The sequence below is a fragment of the Lepidochelys olivacea genome (genome assembly GCF_965140295.1).
Source record: "Lepidochelys olivacea isolate rLepOli2 genome assembly, chromosome: 5".
Lineage (NCBI taxonomy): Eukaryota > Metazoa > Chordata > Testudines > Cheloniidae > Lepidochelys > Lepidochelys olivacea.
In genome coordinates, this window is record NC_140415.1 from 85,874,929 (window position 1) to 85,899,413 (window position 24,485).

At 38.7% G+C, this 24,485-nt stretch overlaps 1 protein-coding gene across 5 annotated transcripts in view; it reads left to right on the forward strand.

Moving 5' to 3' along the window:
* The window catches only part of SEMA4D (semaphorin 4D), a 157,513-nt gene that overhangs the window by 73,371 nt on the left and 59,657 nt on the right, over nucleotides 1-24,485 (forward strand). Inside the window, exon 2 of one of the 5 annotated variants that reach the window (XM_084629074.1) lies at nucleotides 23,424-23,614. The exons of 3 other annotated variants lie outside the window; for them this stretch is intronic. The gene's annotated coding sequence lies outside the window, so the exon portion shown is untranslated. Of the gene's footprint in view, nucleotides 1-22,346; nucleotides 22,767-23,423; nucleotides 23,615-24,485 lie in introns of those variants that run through there. One more of the 5 variants, XM_084629073.1, reaches the window with a different exon arrangement.

Genomic DNA, 24,485 nt, shown 5'->3' on the forward strand with positions numbered 1-24,485 from the left:
TCTGCTTTTACTTTAGGGTCTTGGGCATCAGTGAGGAGAAATTTTAAAGACAGCTTCTCTCTACATTGCGGATTAACAATATAACTTCTCTGTTCAGGAATAATAACCAAGTTCTGTAAACTCTCAGGATTTAAGTTGTTCTGATAATACATTGAAATATTCATGCAGTCTTCCCCAATGGATCAGTTTAATGGTTCATGATCTGGTTATTTAGCTCTGTTTAGAAGGTCAGTGTGGCACTAATTGAAGGACAATGAGATTTTTATTGTGTAAGGCTGTATTCAGAGTAAGATGGCCTGCCCCTTGTTTTTTGGAATGCATGTCTGACTTTGTACATGTGTACACACACCTGGGTGGTCTGAACAGTCATATGACCATTCTGTGTTATTTTGGAAGCCATGTCTCTTCGCCTGATGATAGCATACAGGAGGATTGAATAGGCTGTAGTTGAATAGGCTGGCATGAGTGGGCAGCAGTGGCTGCTGCTGTTGCTGCTTGTCAGTAGCTCTGCAATTTATCATCAAAACTTGGAAATGAGATGCTGAACAGCGGTGGGAGATGGCTGGTTACCGGGCATTAGTCAGCCTTTGGATCTGAGTGAGTGAAAGGAGTGAGTGGCGCCCTTGCTTGCACCCTTGTCACTCATTTATCTAAACTGCGTGGAGATGTTTTATTTGCAGCACTGTGTGATTTAGTTATTTCTGTTTTGAACTATAGCCTTTTGGGAAGTGGATAACCTGTCATTTTAGCTGCGCTCTTTAGATGTGTATGTTGTACAGATCAACTGAGGAGAAAATAAATGAGACCCCCACTCAAGGTGTTCAGGCATAATTTCATCTCATGCTACTAAGGTATATTTTTGAACCATATTATGCTGCACGTAGTTTGATTTGTGTCTATAAGTAGTTAAGGGTCTGATACAACAATGAATATTACTAAAATATGAATGTTGCAGTTTTGAAGATGGGGTGTGTATAAGACCATCATCCCTAAAATTTTACTGTTTTCTAGCCTTTTTGTAAAATGTTTAAAGTCCAGTGCTGATGTTCTAAAGAGAACTTTTTCTATGAATTGAAAATATATTGATCATACCCTAAGCGCAGTATGTAACTCTTCATTTTTATTTTTGAAACTGTGCAAAAAACATAAAATATCTAGAAAGAAAGTTTAACAAATCAGTACATACACACAAACGCTCCTTTCAGTAAACAAACACATAAGCAGATCTATTAGTTTTTCCATCTCTTGTTGGTTCTCTGTAGTAAATTGGTGTAAATTTATTTAGCTGGTTAATATTACAACATAGAATGCACACATCACCTGCATTGTTCCTAAAAATGACCAAACAAAACTGTAGTGGAAAACAGAAATAATTTAATTTAATTTAATTTAATTTAAATGTGTAAGGGACTAAGATAAAATCATGAGATTTACAGCAGGAAAAGAAAGACCGGTGCAGCCAGAATTTTTCAAGCGTATATTCACTGTAGAAATATTAATGTAATGTGTTCATTAAAATTTGATCTGGTTGCAGTTCAGGAATATTACTGGTTGAATAAGATGGAAGCACAACTTAAACTCTAACCATCAAAAGTAAGCAGTTTAGTCTCACTGTTACTAAAGTTTAATTATGGCTGCTATATGTCATGTCCTAATTTTTCATATTGTGCTATGCTATATCCACTTACTATGACTGCTAAGCGCCAGTATATAGATTTCCACATAAACTTTTTTCCCTAGGCCCAACTGCTAATCTTTTGTTTTGGACTTTTGATCAGAAGATGATAGACATGCTGGCCTTCTCTGCCTTCTCTACAAGCCAAATAAAAATGTGCTGTGTGTTAGACAGAATCAGGAATTAAAAGGCAAGCAGCCGAGATCACAAGGTGACCAGTAATGTTTATTACTTGTACTGGACCCAATACGTTAAAGTAGAGTTCCTGTCTGAGCTGTGTCCAGAAGTCCAGGAAGCTAGGAAGGGAGATTTAAAAGGGGACACAGCACTTCAAAGCTATCTTCAATTATATGTTGTGTGTTATGTTATGCATTTTCAGTGGTATATTAATATTTTTGTGTGGCTTTAGGCTTCTCCTGTGTAATTCTGTGTTAAAAAATTATTTTAGTAGTAGAGCATTTTCTGGTTGTTGACACAACTTTTGTGTGTTGATTATGTTGTCTTTATTTGAGGATGTTAATTGTGGATGGGATCCTTGAAAGGAGGGTTTAGCAATTTTTATAAGATTGCAAGAGGTGTTAACACTGTGATATAACTACAAATTAAAGCCTTCTCTCACTCTCTCTGACACCCAAATTCTTGAAATTAGCAATGATTTTAACCTTATTAAAAAATTTCATATTCTGGAATTGTTAGTAGAACACTCTATTTAGGCAATGCATTTACTAAAGTTCTAGAAATCGTTTAAGATGTGTGGAAAACTTGTTCTCAATGGAATTATCCAGTGTATCTCAATTGAAGCAACAAGAATTGAAGTGTCCTCCTAGGCAAAATGTAGAGTAGTTTATTTAGATTTTGGTGGAAACTTCAAATTTCTTTTTTCTCCTCCAGTATTGGCCATCTTATGTAAGACTTTTTTTATATTCTTTTATTTTTAACTATTTTAATTATTAATTTTTTTTCATTATGAGAATAACATAGAAACCAGATAGAACAGCTTATATCTGATTAGGCTGAAGCACTGTAAATCACCTTGTTAGCTCTTCTAATCTGTTTTGTACATTGATAATATTTAGTTTAAAAAATAAATACTGAAATGTTGTGGATAGTTGAATTCCTCTCTATAAGCTTGCTAAGAATATTTAAGCAAAGAATTTTTATTTATATATTTATTGCTTCCAACAAGTTGATGTCAAGTGACATGATCAGATATACATCTATCTGACAGTAGAGTTGCTGGAAGTCTTGAGAGTAGGGTCTGTTTAAGTGCACTTGCATAATAGTTGTCAATTTAACATGTATGGTTTTTAGGATGGACTTGCAAGTCTTTCAAAGCATATTATATAGTAAAAAATTATAGTCAGTTTTGATGTTTTTAAAGTGTCCTTGCTCAGAAGAGCTGGTGTAAAACACACAGTTCTGGCATGGAAAAGTGATGAGTACATGGACAATGAACTTTCCTGTTGAACAGATATTTGATTTTGGGTCTGATCCTGGAGAATCTGAGAGCCTTCTACACCTTCCAGGATTGTGCTCATTAGGAGCAGCTTGCTTCGTGCGTTACGATACTTAGGACCCACTGTCCTTGCTACTAGGCTATTCAGTCTCTTACATACATACTGTAATATAAATGTTTTTCTGAATTAAAGGTGAACCAAAGATGATAAACAGCTTTTCCCAGTGGAAAGAACAAGAAAGCTCAAATGAACCTTACATTTTAAAAAGTTTTATACTTTTATCCAGTACATTACGACCATTAACATACAGTCAAATGGATGAAGAGTCACCTAGCAACAAGTGGTAGAAAAATGGTAGCCTGGTTTTGGCTGGTATTTGTTTTTGTGTGGATGAACATAAGAACGGCCATACTGGGTCAGACCAAAGGTCCATCTAGTCCAGTATCCTGACTTCCGATAGTGGCCAATGCCAGGTGCCCCAGAGGGAATGAACAAAACAGGTAATCATCAAGTGATCCATCCCCTGTCACCCATTCCCAGCTTCTGGCATACAGAGATTAGGGACACCATCCCTGCTCATCTTGTCTAATAGCCATTGATGGCCTATCCACCATGAATTTATCTAGTTCTTTTTTGAACCGTATTGTAGTCTTGGCCTTCACAACATCCTTTGACAAAGAATTCCACAGGTTGACTGTGCACTGTGTGAAGAAATATTTCCTGTTGGTTGGCTGCCTATTAACTTCATTTGGTGACACCTTGTTCTTGTGTTATGCAAAGGAGTAAATAACACTTCCTTATTTACTTTCTCCACACCAGTCATTATTTTATAGACCTCAATCATATCCTCCCTTAGTTGTCTCTTTTCCAAGATGAAAAGTTTTTAAGGTCAGGCTTGACAAAGCCCTGCTGGGATGATTTAATTGGGGATCGGTCCTGCTTTGAGCAGGGGGTTGGACTAGACCTCCTGAGGTCCCTTCCAACCCTGATGTTCTATGGTTCTATGAAAAGTCCCAGTCTCTAACGATGGAGATTCCATCTATCCCTTTCTTAATGATTCCCAACATTCTGTTAGCAAGATTGGTATTGAAGCACAATTGTTCATCTAGAAGAATGATCAATGTCCTGCCAAAAGGAAGCGGAGAGAATGTGAGAAGTCGACATGTCCACAGCTGCAAAACAAAGATTGACTCTGTCATAGAATCATAGAATATCAGGGTTGGAAGGGACCCCAGAAGGTCATCTAGTCCAACCCCCTGCTCAAAGCAGGACCAATTCCCAGTTAAATCATCCCAGCCAGGGCTTTGTCAAGCCTGACCTTAAAAACCTCTAAGGAAGGAGATTCTACCACCTCCCTAGGTAACGCATTCCAGTGTTTCACCACCCTCTTAGTGAAAAAGTTTGTCCTAATATCCAATCTAAACCTCCCCCACTGCAACTTGAGACCATTACTCCTCGTTCTGTCATCTGCTACCATTGAGAACAGTCTAGAGCCATCCTCTTTGGAACCCCCTTTCAGGTAGTTGAAAGCAGCTATCAAATCCCCCCTCGTTCTCTTCTGCAGGCTAAACAATCCCAGCTCCCTCAGCCTCTCCTCATAACTCATGTGTTCCAGTCCCCTAATCATTTTTGTTGCCCTTCGCTGGACTCTCTCCAATTTATCCACATCCTTCTTGAAGTGTGGGGCCCAAAACTGGACATAGTACTCCAGATGAGGCCTCACCAATGTCGAATAGAGGGGAACGATCACGTGCCTCGATCTGCTCGCTATGCCCCTACTTATACATCCCAAAATGCCATTGGCCTTCTTGGCAACAAGGGCACACTGCTGACTCATATCCAGCTTCTCGTCCACTGTCACCCCTAGGTCCTTTTCCGCAGAACTGCTGCCTAGCCATTCGGTCCCTAGTCTGTAGCTGTGCATTGGGTTCTTCCGTCCTAAGTGCAGGACCCTGCACTTATCCTTATTGAACCTCATCAGATTTCTTTTGGCCCAATCCTCCAATTTGTCTAGGTCTTTCTGTATCCTATCCCTCCCCTCCAGCGTATCTACCACTCCTCCCAGTTTAGTATCATCCCCAAATTTGCTGAGAGTGCAATGCACATCATCCTCCAGATCATTTATGAAGATATTGAATAAAACCGGCCCCAGGACCGACCCTTGGGGTACTCCACTTGATACCGGCTGCCAACTAGACATGGAGCCATTGATCACTACCCGTTGAGCCCGACAATCTAGCCAGCTTTCTACCCACCTTGTAGTGCATTCATCCAGCCTATACTTCCTTAACTTGCTGACAAGAATACTGTGGGAGACCGTGTCAAAAGCTTTGCTAAAGTCAAGAAACAATACATCCACTGCTTTCCCTTCATCCACAGAACCAGTAATCTCATCATAAAAGGCGATTAGATTAGTCAGGCATGACCTTCCCTTGGTGAATCCATGCTGGCTGTTCCTGATCACTTTCCTCTCATGCAAGTGCTTCAGGATTGATTCTTTGAGGACCTGCTCCATGATTTTTCCAGGGACTGAAGTGAGGCTGACTGGCCTGTAGTTCCCAGGATCCTCCTCCTTCCCTTTTTTAAAGATTGGCACTACATTTAGCCTTTTTCCAGTCATCCGGGACTTCCCCGGTTCGCCACGAGTTTTCAAAGATAATGGCCAATGGCTCTGCAATCACAGCCGCCAATTCCTTCAGCACTCTCGGATGCAACTCGTCCGGCCCCATGGACTTATGCACGTCCAGCTTTTCTAAATAGTCCCTAACCACCTCTATCTCCACAGAGGGCTGGCCATCTCTTCCCCATTTTGTGATGCCCAGCGCAGCATGTTATGTATGTCATAAGCATACAGCTAAGGGTAGCCTAGAATTTCTCCTTACCTGTAAGGGGTTAAGAAGCTCAGATAACCTGGTTGGCACCTGACCAAAAGAACCAACGGGGAAAGAAGATGCTTTCAAATCTTGGGGGGGCGGGGAAGGCTTTGTTTTGTGTGTTCTCTTGGGAAGCAGAGAAGCATCAGGTCAGAAAACTCCTTCTCCTATAAACCATCCTAAAAGTCTCTCATATTACAAATTGTAAGTAAAAGCCAGGCAAGGCGTGTTAGATTATCTTTTGTTCTGCTTGTACGTTTTTCCTTTGCTGGAGGGAGGTTTACTCCTGTTTTTTGTAACTGTGAAACAAAGCCGAGAGGAAGTTCTGCTGTGTTTTTGAATCTTTTGTTACCCTGTAAAGTTATTTTCCATCCTGATTTTACAGAGGTGATTTTTACCTTTTTCTCAAATAAAATTCTTCTTTTAAGAACCTGACTGATTTCTATATTGTCCTAAGACCCAGGGGTTTGGGTCTGTGATCACTTTGTAACCAGTTGGTTAGGATATTATTCTCAAGCTTCCCCAGGAAAGGGGGTGGAAGGGCTTGGGGAGATATTTTGGGGGAATAGGAACTCCAAGTGGTCCTTTCCCTGATTCTTTATTAAATCACTTGGTGGTGGCAGCATACTGTCCAAGGGCAAAGAATTTGTGCCTGGGGGAAGTTTTAACCTAAGCTGGTAGAAATAACCTTAGGGGTTCTTTCATGCAGGTCCCCACATCTGTACCCTAGAGTTCAGAGTAGGGAGGGAACCCTGACAGATTCTACAAGCTCCACATTTAATATATGTACCCTATTTTGATTTGGCATTCTGCACACTAGTCATCATTAAAGCTAATTGTTCCAGTGACCTGGGGAAATATGTTGGGAGGAGAAGCAGGGGAAGGTAATTGAGCTAATAAGATTTATTGTTTTATGCCTCTCTGTTTGAGAGCTAATTACATTTTTGAGAATTTGAAGACATGGTAACTTGTGAAACTGTTTCAAAAAACAAACTACAGCACTATAAAATTTAGCCTTGGTGAAAGTAATATACCCTTAATATAAAATAAAATATAACTTTAATAAATATGAGTCTGTAAGGCAAGAATTTAAATTGATTTGAATTAATGTGAGGTGACAAATTTTGATGTATGTATCTCATTGCTAGTTTTATTACCCATCTGGGGATTGCAAATTGTTCTTCACTGTACTAAGATAAATGTGTGGCACGTGAGTATTGCTTTTTTGGAAAAAGCATGAAGTGTATTGCTGTAATATTCCAGTGTCTTGAGGAACTTGAAGGAAAAAAGGTTTCCTAAAATGTAACCTCAATTGGGTATCATTGTTTATTTTCTTTGTCTTCCATCCCCTAGTTTTATTTTAGGGGTTTTTTTTGCTGTGTCCCCTAACCTTGCTGTACACAACATGAGTTCCATTCCCCCTTCATATCTCTTGATGCTGAAATGTGGATACAATTTCTGTAACTTTTGAGTTCAAAACTCTAGGAAGGAATTGAAAAGGAAATGTGGCCTGTGGCTTAAGCACAAGAGTTAGACTCAAATTAGTTGTGTTCTGTTCCGGGTTTTGCTACAGGCTTTTTATGTTATCTTGGACAAGTCTCAGATCAGGCACCTAAAAACTGAGGCACTCAAAATTAGGGGACAGTTTCTTGAAAATTTTGACCTAAACCTCATTATTCTTCCATTTCCCCAAACGTAGAAACAGGGCAATGCTTGCTTATGTCACAGGGTTGTGAGACTTAATTCTTTTGACATGCTCACGAGGTCTGTGAAAGTTTCAAGCAAGCCCTGGGTCATACATGGTTTTGGGTTGAAACCATAGGAATCTCGTCAATATATGCATTGCTGATAACAGCAGAACGTTGTTTAACTGGAAGTGTGAACAGTACCAAACAGTGTTGAGTGCTATTTCAGAAACACGATAAGCTCCATGAGGAATGTCCATGGTCTCTTCTCTGGCAAAAATGGTGGGACCACTAAATTGGCCCTGAAGCTGTAGTGGGGATCAGAAGTGAGGGACTTTGGTAGGGCCTCTTCTCCAGAACAAAAATGGATGCATTCGATTTTTTGCAGAATAAATTAATATTGTATGTTGTAGGGGTGGCCAAACTTACTGACTCTCTGAAGTTTGAGAAATCTTCAGAATTTTGAGAGCTGGGCAAGCCTGCCAGGGCTCAGGGCTTCTGCCCTGTGGCTGAGTGGTAGGGCTCAGGGCTTCTGCCCCGTGGTATTATACCAATAAAGTAAAAACCAGCAGGATCTTATTAAAGGGGAAAAGGCAAAATTAACACATTTATTGTGAATACAGACAGAATCATAGTAAGCAGTTAGTTATCGCTATAACATTCCATTCAATCTCCTATTTATTCACACATTCACACACACACACACACACACACACACACACAGGTTCTGCAAGGTTGTTATCATAGTTACCAGCCTTAGAGTTGCTCATGCCAAGCCACTGGCCAGGTGGCCTGGACATGAGGAGGGAGCAGGGCCTTGTCAGATGCTCATCTGATGCTCCTGGAAGTTGGTTTGCAGAATCGGACCCCAAAGGTCTCACTTTCTAGAGTCTATTTTTATAGGAATTTCTTCCTATGCCAGTCTGTGGGAATTGCTTCATCATGCTGTTGCTGAATCAATCAGCAGATAGCACATTCCTGACGGCTCCGTGCTGCTAGATGTTATCTTGTTCTTTGGTTCTCCCATTCTTGAGGCTGTTGGGTGGATTCCAGTCTGCCCTCTGGGGGTCCTCTGGTTATTTCCACTTGCCGCCTTCTTCAGCCGATGGACACTGGATTCTTAGGCTGGCACCTCCCTGATCATTCAGTTATTATCCACACCAAGCATCCACCCACATACATCCTCTATCTCTATTTTAATCACAATTGTTAATACAACAAGAGGGCGGGGAGTCTCTGGATGCTGTTTCTGTTGTTACAGAGTATTGCTTTGAGTCTCTCTCTGTGCGAACTGCTTTGAGAACAGACTCTGTCTTAGAATGTACTAACGCAATTAGCAGCTTGCAAGTTTCACACACAGAGGGAGAGAAACAGTACCAAAACCCAAGAGACCTCTTAATTAGTACTACCCTGGAATTTAAACTCTGGGGAATCAAACTCATTTGTGATTTTAATACAGAACTTCTTTAATATGATCCAACAGTGGGAGGTGCCTGCCAGGGCTAGGGGCTTCAGCCCCGCAGCAGGGTGGTGAGGCTAGGAGCTGAAGCCCTGAGACCCCACCCCTTCCTGCAGGGCAGAAGCCCCGAGCCCCACCCACCCTGCTGCAGGGCTGAAGCCCCACCACCTTGCTGTGAGGCTGAAGCCCCAAGCCCCAGCAGTTGCTTCCTGCAGGGCTGAAGCCTTGAGACCCCCCCCCATTCCCACAGGGCAGAAGCCCCAAGCTTCCCCCCCACAGTCTGGTCAGCAGAGAGTGGGGGGTTCCGTGAGCCACACTTTAAGTGTAAAGGAGTCGCAGTTTGGCCATCCTTGGTATATTGGCTGCATCTTTAAGTTTTAAAAATTACAAGGTTTATAAATCCTGAAAATTTTAGATATCTACCCACTACATTGTGTGGAGTTTTTTGATTTGCCATTAAAAAAATTAATCTTGAACAACATAAGAATGGGCATACTGGGTCAGACCAGTGGGTCCATCTAGCCCAGTATCCTGTCTTCCGAGGGTGGCCAGTGCCTGGTGCTTCAGATGGAATGAACTGAATAGGCAGTCATTGAGTGATCTGTCGCTTTTCATCCACTCCCAGCTTCTGGCAGTCAGAAACTAGAGCCACCCAGAGCATGGGGCTGTGTTCCTGACCATCTTGGCTAATAACCTTTGATGGACCTATCTTACCTGATTTTAGCTAGTTCTTTTTTGAACCCTATTATAGTTTTGATCTTCAGAACTTTCCTTGGCAATGAGTTCCACAGGTTGACTAAAATAGGTTTATTTTTTGTAAATGGATTTGAATTTTTTGACAGGTCTGTCTAGACCACAATTTATTTTTGCTTATGGGTTGGTTATGCACCTAGTCACACTTCTGCTTTCTTAACCTGAAAGCGAAACTTGACAAATTGCAGTATTTCCACTTGAGCTAAGTTGTGGCCGGTGTACAGTTCTGATGTCTTCTCAGCTTTTTATATCCCACTGTTCGATTTTATATCTGTGAGGAAGTACATGAACACAAATGTGCCTTCAATTAATGTTTCCATATATTGTCATGGTTCTTCTGACATTTTGTAATGCTGAAAAGTTCTTATTTCTCTTCCTTTGCTTGGCATGCATGGACTAGAAAATTACAACTAAAGTGGTCAACATTTCCTGCAGACTTGCTGAGACAAAACCTCCCCAGTGCAGCTGACTTTCACATCTACCCTTCCCCTTTCATAATGTGATGATCGCTGCACCAGCCAAATTCTCAAAAGTTAATCATCAACTATAATAATGACTCTTCTCTGGCATAAACTCTTCATTTAGCATAAGAAAAAAGCCTGTGTTAGGCTTTGCTGGAGTTAGTCTCATTGGCATTACTAGGATCCTGTTCAGCAACCAAAACTTCTATTAATCCCATATGCTCACATAATTTGACTGAAATTTGAAGTACCTACATTGAAAGATCTGCACCTGTGTTTTTTTAACAAAGTGAGAGGTGGTAGTATGGTACAAACACACTACAGATTTCTGATACACAGTTATTAGTGAGAAGGTCACAAAGTGACCTTCACATTGTTAATATCAACACACAGTCTTGCACAAAGGTACAGATAATTCTTCTGTAATTCTAGTGATTTATGTTACTTACCATTAATGGAACAAATACATTAACACATGACAGAAAACACTGTGTTTTTAAGTCTTGTAAGTATACACGCATTTCAGCATTTGTTGTCTGCAATTGTGTTCACTTAGTTTAGTATTGAATTATATATGAATGAGTGTATGCGTGCGCACACACACACAGAGTATATGAGAGAGAAATTTTAAAAGAAAATACATGATAGTGGAAAATATGCTTAGTGATCAGTATAAGATGGTATACTTACAGTATAAGATCAGTGTACTTATAAGCCTAAATGAACCTAGCTCAAGTTTATGAATTAGGGATGACCATTCATGACTCACTAGAGCTTGAGGCAATCCTTTGTTTTTTGTTTCTTGGGATGTGAGAGGTTTGTTTCTTACAGAACTCACGTAAATTCCATCCTTGGACTGTAATCACATTTTTAAAATACTGCTTCAAGGTTCAGCTTTTTTGAACTGAGGGCAAGGTTTGTCCGTTACATATAGCCAAATAAAGTAAGTTATATTGCTTACCTCTTTGAAGAACCTGAACTAAATCCTTTGCTAGTGTAAGATGGCAAGGATCCCTTGAAGTCAGTGGAGCTACACCAACTTATACCAGCAGAGAATTTGACTTCATGGGTTTAAGTTGTCTGTTTTAAAATATTAAGTGGATCCTTGAACTTGGGTCTGAGACATGTCCTTTCTTTGAGGAACTAAAACTCTTCACTCCTTTACTTCATGTTGAAATTATTTTTTGACCTCTCCTCCTTCCCTCACTCTCCACAAATGCCATGAGGGCACTCCAGACTTTAGGGAGTTTTTGACACTACTGCAGGCATGTTCTAAAAGTCATCAGAAACTTCAAGGTCTCTTCACCTTTTCAAACAGAGAGGGCTCATCAGGGTCTTTTCCTTGGTGGGATTATTTTTGTTTTTCATAGAATCATAGAATCTCAGAGTTGGAAGGGACCTCAGGAGGTCATCTAGTCCAACCCCCTGTTCAAACCAGAACCAATCCGCAATTGTTTTTTGTTGTTGCCTACTCACCACCCCTACTTAAATTGGTTTCATATCGCTTTTCCTGGAGGGGGAAGGCAGTTTATTCAAAGTGGATTTTTGTTTTCTTTTCATTATTGCTATTGTGGTATGTGCATTTTTTTTTTAATACAAAAAAGAATGTCCTTTACCAGTAGAGTTGTCTTCGGGGCAGACTGGTCTTGGATGCTGGGATACTGAAAGCACTCTGATCTACACAGTAAATGGTTTGTGTGTTTGCGTACTGTGAAGGATGTGAACAATTTAGGGTCCACTAACTGAGGAACCACTGGCATAATACCGTACAGCATTTAAAAACCTGGAATCTTAGCTATCAAATGAAGTAGAGCAGTTTTTCTGCCCTTGGTATTTGATAAAATATTGGACCTTTAAATTTACATGGAAATTCTTTCTTTCCCCTCCCCTCATCTTAAGAAAAATAATTCCACATACTTTTCAGCTCTGCTATTACTAGCACCAACAAATTATTTTGAAGCCCTTCCTCTGGAAGAAGGAGAGGATGAGATTACACTTCAGAGGACCTCCCAAAATAATAAACAGCATGTGTATGGTGAGGGAAACAGTATTTCTCTGTGTATTGATTGAAATATTATTTTTTTAAAATGTGCGGATGATATGTTGTTCGAGCATTCATACATGTAGGTGGTTGAGTGCACAGATACTCCAGTATCTTTTGTCCTAATGAAGTGCATTGCTTAGTGACCACAAAAATGCTTTCTGACATTGCTTCTGGAAGAGCATCTGCTGACTGCTCTAAAGTGTCCATGCCCTAGTTCATCATAGTTTTTCGGGAAACAATTTGTATAAGGCCAGAAAATGACAGTTTTATTTTAAAAGTGGAATCTGAAGCAAAGTTGGATTTGGTCTTTCATTTGCTCAGTGTTGGATGGATCCCCAACACCCGTTTCCCCCCCCTCCCCCCCGACAGTTGTAATCTTGGAATCCTTGTTCTTTGCTGGACTTCGTGATGAGAGACTTAGTAGTATGCTTTAACTGAAATTGTAGTGAACAGTTAGAATTAATATTTACTCTTGTATGTTAAAATTTAATTAGTATCCTAGTCACTCATTTAGGCAGAAAATAAGATGAAATCCCCTGTCAGAGGAGTTTTTAATAAATATATATCACCAAACACACCACTCTGTTAATAAAGAGTTCAGGTTGCTCAAATACATTTTCTATCAACACAGTCACTAAAAATCAAGGAAATCACGAGTTAAGCCTACAATTAATATCCAGACCAACTTCAGCATTCATGCTTATCACTCAGTTATTGCAATTAGAACATTCATAGACTTTTCAGCTCCACAGTAACCTCTCTTTCAATTCCAACAGGTCACCATTCATAATGCATGTGTTCCTTTCCTCACAAACTCTCAAATGTCCAAGATAAACTCCAACTTCATATTACAGTTTATATATATAAAAATAATGTGTGGTGGTAAAATACGTAATGTTGGAGTTAAGGTTTTTTGTGTGAGTGCAGGAATAGGATTTGTCCTTTTTCGGGCTCTCACTGACCAGCCTTTACTCGAGGTTTGTGGGAGGCAGGGGAATGATGGGGACTGGAAAGTGAAAGAGCTCAGTTTTGGCCATGCTAAATTTAAATTGAGAGCAAGACACCAGGAGGAAGTGTCACAGAGCCAGGCTGAGATGCAAAATAGGGCTGAGGGAATAGAAAGGTATGATTGTGAGTCACCAGGATAAGATAATTGTTGAGGCCACATGAGAAGATGCAGTCTCCCAAACACAAAGTGTGGTTTGTTAGTTAGGAGCAGGAACTTTCTGCTGCAATTAGTTGTGATAGTGTGTTCTTTTGCATTATGTATTAAGCTTATCTTGGCCAACTGATAGGTCTAAATGAGGAATCATCATTGAGCAGGTATGTTTCCAATAGGATCTCACAGGGACCACTTTGTGCCTCACTGCTATTTAATATTTTGATCAATGGCCTGCAAAAAAACATAAAATCATGACTGATATGCAGATGACACAAACATTGGGCTAGTGGCAAATGAGGAAGATGGCAGGTCACTGATTCATAGCAATTTGGATTGCTTGGTAAACTGGGTGCAAGCAAACCATATGTGTTTCAATAAAGTTAAATGTAAATGTATACCTGTAGGAATAAAGTACATGTAGATAGTACTTACGGGATGGGGACTTTATCCTCTGAAGCAGTGACTCTGAAAAAGATTCAGGGGTCATAGTGGATAATTAGGTGAACATGACCTCCCAGTGTGATGCTGTGGCCAAAGGGCTAATGCAATCCTGGGGTACATAAACTGGGGTGTCTAGAGTAGGAGTAAAGAGGTTATGTTACCTTGATATTTGGCTCTGGTGCAGCCACTGCTTAAATAATGTGTCCAGTTCTGGTGCCCACAATTCAAGAAAGATGTTGATAAATTGGAGAGCATTTGGAGAAGACCCATGAGAATGATTAAAGGATTAGAAAACATGCCTTATAGCAATAAACTCAAAGAGCTCAATCGATTTTGCTTAATAAAGAGAAGATTAAGGAGTGACTTGATCACAGTCTATAAGTGCCTATAAGGGGAACAAATATTTAGCATTAGGCTCTTCAGTCTATAAGAGCAAGGTATAACAGTGGTTGGAAGTTGAAGCTAGACAAATTCAGACTGGAAATAAGGCATAGATTTTTAACAGCGACAGTAATTAACCATTGGAACAATTGACCCAGAATCATGGTGGATTCTCCATCATGGAAAATTTTTAAAACAAGATTGGATGTTTTTCTAAGAAATATGCTCCAGGAATTATTTTGGTACCGTTCTATGGCCTATGTTATACTTGAGATCAGACTTAGGTGACCACAGTGGTCCTTTCTGGCCTTGGAATCTATGACAGTGTGGGAACAATAAAAGAGAGCACCAACATGCAGTTTGAGTTGAATTTTTGACTTAAAAAAAAAAAAGAGTATTTGAGGAATGGTTTGGAGAACTATAAATAAATTGCTTAATTGTAGTAGACTAAAGTAGCTCCCAATACCTTTTCAGAAACAAATCATTTACTTATCTTTATTTTTTTTAATAAGAACACCGGTGAAGCACAGGATTTCTGTAAGCTGACGGCTGTCCACAGAAAGTCGTAGATGTGAAAACCTTAAGTTGTTGTTTGTAAGTCCATGAGTGATGCTACTGATTTCCTCTCCAAAGTGCTATCTTTTAGTTTTTTGCAGGCCAGGATATAGTTATATGAGCTAAAATATAGCCAGCATAGCAGATATGGTACTAGATACTGCCATGAAAACAGAAGCTGCAGGAGCAGTGAATGGGCAGATTACTTTTGCATTGATCTTTATTTATAGTCCTAGCTCATTTGCTGCTCTACCATTCTTGTTTTCTTTCTGCCTCTTGGTCATTCCTGTTATGCACCAAATTAGGAGATGTCATAGAATTCCAGCATAAGGGTAGAACGATGGAAACTGATGTAGCAGCAAATATTATTTTGATATGTTAGATATCCACATTACTAAAACAAAATGCTAATTATGTGTATTACAATATTTCAGTTCAGAAGCTCTAACCCACCTTTTTATACACTGACTTGTTCTATTTTAGAACTCTTGAACCACACAGGCTATTCATGAGAATTCATTCTGAAAACAATCTGTTGATAGCATATGCAGTTGTGGTAGTTCATTACTATTTGGCTGTTTAACCTGCGGTTTGCTTCTGTATGTGTTAAAATAAATTTACTGATAAGACTGAACTATATTGAGGCGGTTTGGCTGGTTTTTGTACGAGTGAAGTGTTTGCATTAGCAGCAAGAGTATATATGTGTTTTTCAGCAGCCGACCTCTGGAATGGAAACTATATTTTGGTGAGAAAAGTGGATGTTTTTGTTTGAATGCTACCGTTCCAGACCTTAAAATAATAAATAAATAAATAATAAAAGATGGGGAGAGCTGCTGCTTGTCTGGAGGCTTTCTTCTAAATTTCTTTCCTTTTGATTGGTTTCAGAGTAGCAGCCGTTTCAAAAGGCTAGTTACAGGAAGGAGTACACATGAGTGATAGGTTCTACTGGTAAATTATATTAAAGAGGAGGGTAGTGCAGTTATTTTTAGTCAGTTATCCTAAATTCTCAGAAGTACCTTTAGTAGGTTAATGTTTCATACAGTTTGTTTTATAGTAGAGGTGTGAGCACTTTCCCTTTTAGAATGCTGAAGGATTTATGTTCAATTTATGTAAAAGAATTACAGTAAAATTAAAGTTTCCTTGAAGATGAATATAATGAATTTAACTTGTTTCCATACTTTCATTCATCTGTAATCCAGTGGATGTTTTCTTTAACCTTTCATAATTTAGTCACAATTGTCAAAATAATTAGTTGGGAGGTTTTTATTGAAAATTTACAAAGAATGATTGTTCAGACTGTAACTTTTTGGGTTTTTAAAAAAAAAGTCACCATACTTAAATAACTTACCGAAATAAATAATTTTTCAGTATGGGCTTTGAAATCTTAGCTGATATAGAAGAATATAATTTAATATTTCAACAGGTTGAAAATATAATACAATCTCTGTGGAACTCCCTGCATCTTGTGGTTTTAAGGCTTTTGTGAAAATTTTAGAACAGATGGTAGATCCTGAGGGGGACGCCTGGATTTGTTTGAATCTTTGGAATTGATGGGAATGTCAATTTGATATTCAAGTCCCAGTGCGCTAATGTGTGTAACTGTGTCATAGCTATTGGCAAACTATGAATAGCAGTTTATTTGTATGGTATTACTACAAATGTCTCCTGGACAGGCAGGCAGCCAATAGAAATGTGATTAGACAAGAAAAGTCCATGAAAGCTCCTGTGGAATTAATCCTCACCACGGCTCCATTGCATTCAGAATACTGTTCTAAATTGATAGACTTAATTTAAAATATTATTTCATTATTAGTGAGATTTTTTTCACCCTTACCTCAATAATGTGCCTCTATGAAATCATATAATTAAACAATTATCATGAAAAGAACAATCTGCTATATTCAGTTGTCTTCAAAAGCTACCATACTTACTTACTCCATTCTGGCTGACTGGGAGAAGATTTCCTGGCAGCTAATGTTGGGCTGGAGGAGATGCTCACTTCGAGGCCCTTAACCTCACTGGCCAACAACTACCTACGTATGCCCAATGTGAGGGTCAGTGGTGCAAACGTAGAAGATATAAAAATGTAAAGGGAAAAACTAATCATCTTCCCATGGGCTAGAGTGATCCTTTAGGGTCAGCCCAGAGTATATGGGAATTGTGGCTCCCCTCCGTCTATGGTGATGGTAGTAGGGGCAGAAGTAAATAACTGCAGCCCTGAAAAAGGTGCCTACCACTTCTGTTTGCCTCTGTTGGGGAGAGCGGTCATGGCTTTGCTCCCCTCTCCTCTCACTTGCTGTGGAGGGACCTAGATCACTTGCTGTGGAGGGACCTAGAGCTGCTGTCTTTCTTACACCCTGCATGGCCATGTTAGAGATAACAACCGTGTAGCACTAAATGTTGATGGTTAAATTTTGAACTACACATTGGCATGTACGTTACAACACTCTGTTTATAGTAATGGTCTTTCCATTAAGTAATCAGTCACAAAATGGACCACATCTTTGGTGCAGTATAGAAAGGAGAAGTTGTTTCATGGTTATTAAAAAATGTAATGGAAATTGTTTATTTGTTGAAGGGATTCTTTAAATCCAGTGTTTGCAACACAAACATTTCAGTATTTTTCTAGTTTAGGAGACCTTGTAAGTGAAATTGATCTGAAACAAATATGAGCCTGACTGTTCTGTTTCCATCCTCCAAGATTATTCAAGTGGAAAAGGAAACACACAGTGCAGTATGCATAGTAAAAAAATAAATTTGTGTTTAAACAAAACAAAAAACCACTATGTACATCAGTGTCAGATGTTGTGAAGGCTGATGTAATCAAATGTGAAAGAAACGTGAATCAGATGCAGTTAACAGAACTATTGTATACTCTTTCACAGTTCAGTTTCTATGATGCATTCTGAAAATTGATTGAAATTTTCAAGCAAATCGAGTTGAGCAAGCTGTGTTTGTAATTAAATATATGTAATTGGAAAAGTTACTTCTTGATTAGAAAGCATAAATTAGAAGCTGGATTAATGTTAGACCCATCATTTTTCCTGGAAGGTGTCTTCAACAAATAAATTAAGTCTTGTTTAAAATTTGATGGAACATTTCCAGATTCATTATAACCTGAATTATCATAGCTGTAGCTGGCAAACATTCCCCATAGCAGCTAAGTAGAATTGGATTTGAAGCACATGTTATTGGCCTCAAATCCTGTATCATATCAACAATATTTGATACAGATACCTGAGGAAAAAATTCCCTATCCCTGAAGAACACATTAAATAAACTCTGGACACAGGAGATTTATCAGAGGGTTGATTTAATAAGCAGAATTGAATTTAATAACTGCCAGAATTGAATGCTACTTCAAAATTATTATTTATTTATAGTGTGGCACAGTTATGCATGGTGTTTTACAGACAACGGATAGATACCTACCCCAGAATGCGCTTAAAGCCTAATGCTCAGTGTACTCTATTACACTGCAAAAATAACCATGTTCATAGATTGTGTTGTAACATGTTTCTGTCTCATGTTTCATGTCTGATTCTCACCTATAAGAACGGGGCAGCATGCTTGTGAAATACTCGAAGCCATGTTAGGGAATTGGGTTTTAGACTAGGAATCTTTCAGGATTAAAATGCAGTTCTCTAAGATTGTGACGTGGCTTTATGTTGGTTCACATAGGAAGCCCATCATGCTTTAAATGGTGTAGACAGGTCCTTCATTAGCCATAACAAAGAGAGAGAACTTCAGATGAATGGATAGGAGAGAGGTGGATTTACATAGAACAAAGTTGTGGAGATTATTTGTTGCATAGCAAGTGGATCACAGAAGTCCCTATTTTTTTCTATAGTTTACAAAGATTGTTCGGTTTAGTTTTTGTTCTTTGTTCTTCAACTTAATATGGAATAGAGTCAGTAGCATTTACTAAAGAATCTAACAAATCATTATCTAATCATCCTAGGCTCCCTGTTTGTTATATTTTACATTTGGGAATAAATAGGATTTTTAACTAGCCTTTTAAAAGATATGCTTCATTTGATTATGGGGTGGAGAATGTCTTTACATCTCACTATTTGTGACCTGCCAGTTTCAACAATCCGTAGAATAATTTCATTCTGAAGGATGTTATATTAACCAATAATCCCAGTATTATGTAGAGAAGCCAGTCACTTATGAACATTTTAAATAAGCATTCCTTTCTTGTATGTTTCTCCCTTGCAGACAATGAAAGTTACCTAGCACTATCAGCTGCCACCAGCTGTATGTTAGGGTGGCACATACTAATTTCTCTAGACATAAAAACTATTGGTGCTCCCCCTGAACTACAGCACAATAATTAAGTCAAACATATTTTTAAATAAGAAAAGGAACAAATGTTCCATATCCATCTGCCTGACTTCCAAATATCTGTACCGGGAGTTTGGAGAACTCTAAACTCCCATCACAAAATTTGGGACCCTCTGATTAGCTTTGTAGAGTGTTGGATTTTGTTGTTTTTGTTAAACTGTAGCTTGGTTGTTGCATACAAATTCTACCACTTCTGATAATGCCACCCTTTGGTTTCCAGCTTCTTTTCCCATTTCACTGCCAAATAGAGATTTTTTGCCTTCCTTCCCTCTTTTATTTCTATTTATCCAAAAATGTAATATAATCTTTGAATAAAAATAAAAAAGATGTGCTTCCATGAGGCCCAGGATTACAAGCTTCCCTTTGTATTTTCTTAATCAAAAATCATGAGGCCCATTGTTTTAACAGATGCTACCTAGTAGCATTTCACTCATTTAGTGTGACCATACTAGTATTTTTCCTTAACAGTTTCCACTGTTGCATTACTCAGTGCTGCAATTCCATCAAGAGGCACTATTGTGGGCTGTCTGGCTGGCTGTGTTTAAATCGTCATGTTGTGTACAGAAGGTCTAGATGAGCGTTTAACACACTGGTACCTTGTTTGCACCAGCGCTCCCACTGTTGCTCCCACTACTGGTGAGAAATACTAAGATAAATGCTAGAGTAAACGAACCTTGGGCTAGTTTTGCAACAAGACTGCTCCCAGGCCCTCCTTGCCTTATATATGACAGTAAATCATAATGTTTTGGGATTGCACAGATAGCATAGAAGGTTCTGGACTTTATAATATTGAATCTTTTAAAGTAATTGAGAATAGTCTGCATCATGCATCTCTTAGAATTGTTGTAGGGTGTGGGTGTATTTTATAGGCAGTGCAGGTATAGTTTAAGCTTGTTAGAAAATTTAACTAATAAGATCCTGTTTATGACTGCTTTTAATTTTACTGGGGGCCTCCATCCTGACCACCATGAGCGATACGAAGGCAGTTTTTCTTTCAGGCCCATTTCATCGTTGGTCTCTCTGTTAAGTCTGCCAACAATAGTGCCTGTTGCAGTGCTCGTTTTTTGGTAGGGATATGGCTCCGGCAGAAAATGGCCCGAGAGACTAAATCATTCCATACAGTCCACCAAGCATACTAACATTCAGTCACTACTAACCTGTGGCAAGTTCAAGCTGGTGACATAGAGGTGAATGTGTCTTTGTCTCTATAACAGTATTTTAAGCCATCTAGCTCCCCATTTTTGTATTTTAGACTTTACTGTTTTACTCTCCATTGTTTATGTAATAAAATTTTCAAACCATGGAGGCTTTGTCTACCAATTCCATATGCCCTCTTGAGTAGGTGTTTTACTTCCCTATTTTTCCTTTGCTGCATCAGAAATTGACATCTCTTATTTCTCTGTCTGTGCACTAGCATTATTGATGAACACAGGGACGTTCACAGCTCTGGAATTCCAGCTGTGCCCTGGCAAACTGCCATGTGCTCTGTTAATTGTTTCTTTCTTGTATAAAGGTGGTATTTCAGTCAACTGTTGATATAGAGCATTATGGAGAGATCATACAGGCAGTGTGCCCTTTGTATCATGATTAATTGCAGCCAAATGATGACTGAAAACATTCTTGGCAGCAGAGTATATGTTTTAACATCATGTATTATTATTTTAAATGTATCTGCCACTGAAAACTTATAGATGTGTTACAGAACATAGAAACATTCGTTGCCCTGAAGAACATAGCCTAAATATTTAAAGTTGATAGTACACTTAAGGTTTCAAGGTTGCTTTATGTATTCTTTCTAATATTTACTTGTTTTTGGACAAATTATGGCTCATTTTTGGGATTAAATCTCTTCACAATTACCTAACTTTCAGAAGTGCTGAGCACTCATCAATCTCATTGAAGTCAATGAGAGTTGCAGTAGCTCAGCAGTTTTGAAAATCAGGCCACTGGTTTTGTATATTCTGCATTGTTTTCTTTCTCTCACTTGAATTACATCAAAGCAGTCTCATACTGAAACCTTGCACACTCGGGATAAGTTCCCTGCAAGTATGAATGAACTAGCCCCTACAAACAATTTTCAACACTGCAAAAATGGTAAATCCTAGGCATTTTCTGTGTATATTGTATATAAATATATACTGTAATTTTTGCTGTGGTGGATTTGGCCAGATCCTGTCACGCTCCAGCTTTTACTGAAACTAATGGGGGATGAGCATACACACCACCTTGTAGGATTGTGTCCCTCAGTACAGCATATTTTGTACCAAACTACCTATATATATTTTTAATTGTGTCACAAGTTGGCCCTAAACAGACTATGTCCTGTAAGTCAAATTTAATTTTTTTATAGATTGGTTCATTTGCAGATCAACACAGGGAGTATAAAATGTCATATTTCTGCCGGGCATCCAGAAGGCTTTTCAGTTAACATTGAAAAATGAGCACTTAATGAGCCAACCAGACAATTTTTATTCTTCCTCAGTTTGAGAAGATAATGTAGTTTGTTTGTTCCAGACTTTCCTTGTCATTTTTCATAGTCTAAGAAAGGTGAGATAGCCCAAGACAGTAGCCATGGCAACTAGTAAGCATTAATACTTTTCCATCATGGGGCCATAGGATTAAAATAATTCTATTTTGGGACTCATAAGCTTACAGGACACTAACAGTATCACTCTGGAGACCTCTCTCTCATATTATAGGAGGGTTAATAGGTCATTGCATTTTCAGCTGCCTATTAAATAAATGGTAGAGAGAAATGATTGCCTCTATGCTCCTGTGATATTGGTGATATGTAATTATAAAGAAAGAACAAGAGAGGAGGAGAGAGGAAAACCGATTAATGTGGACTGGGGACCTACCAAGTCTCTTCAGTAAGCTAAGTGATAGAATAGAAGAAGAAATTACCATTCAACTGGAAGGGGAGCCAAAAGAAACTAAAATGTTTTGCCATTTTACAAAAATAGTTGTTCTGTTTTTTACACTTCTACTAAATTACAGGAAATAAAAATACTAAACTGGTTCCCACTCAGTATAGCAATGCCCTAAAACACTTCTACTGCAGCACATCGTATCCACCTCCTGTGACTAGATCACCGCGTAGGAATCGGCACGAGTGGAATGGATATTACATAGGCAAGCTCTGGAAGAAGAAGAAATGATTACTTACCTTACTATTACTGTAATTCTTCAAGATGTGTGCTCCATACGTATATATTCGCTGACCTGCCCCCCATCCCTCCTGTTACAGAGTCTGATAACATCCAGACTTTGTGGGGTAAAGGAACTGAGAGATGGTTGAGGTAGCCCTGCCCTTTATGTGCTCAGCTGGAGGCACAAGGACACTCAGGGCTCAGGCACAGCTACAACAGTTACTGCTGACCAAAAGAATCAGTCTCCAGTACATAGCGTGTACACACACCAAACGTGGAATATACATATGGGAAATCATCCTGAAAACCTGCAGTTCCTGTAGGGTAAGTAATTAAACATGAACGATTCCAAGGATGGGAGGCAGAGGGGGAGTATATAATTTATTAGAAACACAGCTAGTGCTGTATTTTAAGAAAGTTATCTCTCTGATATCCCGTGAAGTCTGAACTGCAGACTTACTCATTTGTTTGCCAGACTGAATGACATCACAACCACTGTACCATAAACATAGGGAATGAATATACAGGTTTAAAGTGGAAAGGAGTTTTTCAAATCTTTGTTCTGGTTGCAGTGTAATTTGCTGTGTCAGGGAAATGAGAATATTTGTAGCTAGGATTTTCTCAGGATTTTTTTGCTGGTGGTAAATGCTAACTACATTTGCTTTGTTCCTCTTCTGGAATCTAACTAACGTTTGAAGGGGGATTTAAAAACAAAACCAGAAAAACCTTTACAAATCGCCTTTAAAATGTGTGGTTTATTAAGTACTATTGTGCTAGAAAGACGGTCTCTTAAGGGCATGCTGGCCTGTTTGTTCGATTCCAAATATTAATAATACCCTAAAAATGTTGCTGACAAGCCTCCATTGACCACAAGGACTTAACAGACCCGAGAGCTGATCACGGTGGGGCAGGGGGCAAAGATAAACCCTGACCTGGGGTCCAGCCTTACTGGACTCCTATAAATAAATCAGACCTTTACAGGAAACTCAGAGACTGAATGTTAGTGGAAGACCCCCAGACCGGAGATCCTGGAAAGGCTGGAATACGGTTCCAAAGCAGGAAAAGAACTGTGGGAGAAGAGCCTCTGAAACCACTCAAGTGTGATCTTAGAGAAAGGCCCAGCCTGTTACACTTACTCACATTGACTTCTGTGAAACCGCTTGTGGCATAAGGTATTATGATACCCTTACATGAGTGAGGATATGAGAATTTAGCCCTGTATTTGTGTCTTGGATCCACACATCTCTGATGACTGATTTGGAGCTTTTGAGTAGGAAGTAGACTGACCATAAAAAAATTAAGGTTATTGAAAGAGCAAAAACATTTCATTTTGGGCAAATAATGGATTTTTTTGGTTTGTTGAGAACTCTGAAAAAATGGGGAAAACAAATTTGCCTCATACTGAAAACAAATTTTTTCAAAATTTTTGGTGAATTAAAAAGTTTAAATTCTTTGTGTGTTGGGTCAAACAAAAATATTTCATTTCAAATTAAAGTATTTTCAATTATTTTAATTAAAAAAAAAATTGAAGGAAATTTTTTAAAAAAGTTTTCAAACTGAAAAATCAGTGTTTTGAAAACATTGAAACAAAATGGTTTGACTTTTTTGAAATGTTTTCTTTCAACACAGTTTGGTGAAACATTTTTGTCAGCTCTAGTCTCAACATGATTCCAGAAGAGAACATGTTGAAATATAAATTTGCTAAACTCACCATTGTATTTATTTTTTTATATTTCAGAAAAGCAGGGTTTTTTAAAAAAAAAAAAACAACCACCACGTTTAAAGGCAGGAAAAGATGTAAAGCAGAGTAGACTTTCAGCTCTACATAAATGGCAGTACTATGTGCCTCAAAATATGAATTATAATATGGGTAGTAGATGGAAATTACTGTTGTCAATAGTTGCCTGTGGTTATCATATAAAGTATAATTTTATAATCATGTAATTTGTGAAAATTACTCTTTTTATAAACTCTGCATAATGCTATTGAAGTACTTGCCAAAAATACCATGTGGCTGTGTCATAAATATAAAGGGAAGGGTAA